Genomic DNA, 2,500 nt, shown 5'->3' on the forward strand with positions numbered 1-2,500 from the left:
TGTGAGATGTAATTGGGAGCAGTGTAGATGATTAAAACAGGGCTGATGTGCTCATATGTTCTAGATCTAGTGAGGACTCTTGCTGCTGCATTCTGAACTAACTGAAGCTTATTTCTGCACTTACTCCAACACCCAGACAGTAAAGCGTTACAGTAGTCTAATCTAGATGTTACAAAAACATCTACTAGTTTTTCTGCATCCTGTAACAACATCATATTTCTAATTTTAGCAATATTTCTAAGGTGAAAGAAGGAGATCCTGGTAATATTATTCACGTGAGCCTCAAAGGAAAGACTCGGGTCAATAATCACACCAAGGTCTTTGACTGCTGTACACACTGAGACAAACACCATCCAGAGATGCTACGGAATCAGAAAGTTGGCTTCTAGCTGCATGTGGTCCTAGTAAAAGTACTTCTGTCTTATCTGAGTTGAGCAGAAGAAAGTTATCAAGCATCCACTGTCTAATGTCCTTTACACACTCCTCAACATTGTTAAGCTGATCTCTCTCATCTGGCTTTGCTGAAATATACAGCTGTGTATCATCAGCATAGCAATGGAAGAGAATCCCATGTTTATGTATAATTTCACCCAGAGGCAGCAGATATAAAGAGAAAAGCAGTGGGCCTAAGACAGATCCTTGAGGAACACCAAACTTTACCTCAGAGAGTGTGGAGAACTCACTATTTACATCAACAAACTGATAGCAATCAGTCAGATAAGACCTGAGCCAGGAGAGAGCTGTTCCCGTTTTTCCAACAACGTTCCCCAGTCCAGCAAGCAGGAGATGATGATCAATGGTATTAATAGCTGCACTGAGGTCGAGCAAAACAAGTAAAGAGACAAAACCCTGATCAGAGGCCAATAACAGTCATTTACCACCTTAACTAGCGCCGTCTCTGTGCTATGATGAGGCCGAAATCCTGACTGATACTTTTCATAAATGTTGTTCCTCAGTAGATGTGAGCAGAACTGCTGTGCTACAACCTTTTCTAGAATCTTGGAGATAAAGAGGAGGTTTGATATTGGACTGTAGTTGGACAGCTGACAGGGTGAAGGTCAGGTTTCTTATTTCAACAGTTATACATTTTAGAGCATTTGCAGTTAGCTCTCTAACACCTGTGTTAAAATGCTGTAGAATTACAACATACCTGTAAAAAACAGAAAAAACATTCCACCACACAGACAGAACAGAAAAAATCGAAGAAAAGTACCAAAGTGCAATAAAAAGCCAAATCATGAAATCAGTATTAGACATCTCTAATGAAAACATTTAGAAATAACACATGTAAGCAAGACATTATTTATATATTTCAACAAATCTGCATCGATGAGCAACCTAAAAAACACACCAAAAAATGAACCAAAATACAATAATGAACAATAGCTAACAATGAGTGTAAAAGTGTTAGAAAACTAGGAGAAATCTCTCAAACCTCAAACACACAGATCCTGACAAACAAAAGCTCGTCTTCAGTATCACGGCGCACTGAAACAGTATAAATAACAATACAGTCCACCTTCTGTAAAACACATCAGGAAGAATTTACTATTCAGAACTGTACCATATAGAGAGGACACACTTCAAAAATCTCTACAAAACAATTGAAATAAATTTTGTGAAAATAATGAAAAAAACACCAAAAAATCTGATCAAGTACACTAATGATAAATACAGAAAACCAAAATTAAACTGTTCCACTTATTCTTAAACCTGGTACATTTTCCAGACACCAGGAACCAAGACTTTTTTACTAAGTGGCTTTACAGGGAAAATCTGCACATACTGAAATAATCCTGGGGAAAAATATCTGTTCTATTATTAATGCAGGATTATAATTCTTTAGGATCCACAACATCCATGTAAAGCAACAAATTGGTTTCTTACCCAAATACAGAACATTGGACCACATCTACACATAAACATCGACAAACATCTACACCGAAACACATCCAAGATTTTGGCTCTCAATCTGGCACAAAGGACTGTTCCTAAAACTACGGGAAATGGAACGAGGGGAATTTGTGTAGATACAAGATAAAAACTACAATATTCTGAATATTTTCTGAATGTACTGTGTTCCAGACTGCTGTTGTGATCAGGACGGAGTTTTCTCCCAAAATGCTTCATTTTTCTTGGGTTGACTGAGATGTACATTTTGGTGAGCTTTGGTTGAATTGAGTGCAGTAGAGTGATTATTATTCATTCATTTGTTAATTTATTTATTTATTTATGAATATTCATTTGGATTAAATCTGGATTGCTGCTATTTGCTCTTTTGCACAATATTTTGTTTACATTTTGCTACTGTTCACTTTGTCTCTTTACAACAGGTTTACTGGCAGAGCTATTTTGTGTGTTGTGTGTTGTGTGTTGTGTGTTGTCTTTGCACTGTTTGCACACATGCACTTTATGTGTTGAGGACACTCACTAGTCCTTAACCCTGTGTTTTCTGTGATTGTTGTTGTATGTAACACCAGGGTTCTGGAGGAACGTTGTT

The sequence above is a fragment of the Silurus aristotelis genome (genome assembly GCF_946808225.1).
Source record: "Silurus aristotelis genome assembly, chromosome: 17".
In the NCBI taxonomy this organism is placed as follows: Eukaryota; Metazoa; Chordata; class Actinopteri; order Siluriformes; family Siluridae; genus Silurus; species Silurus aristotelis.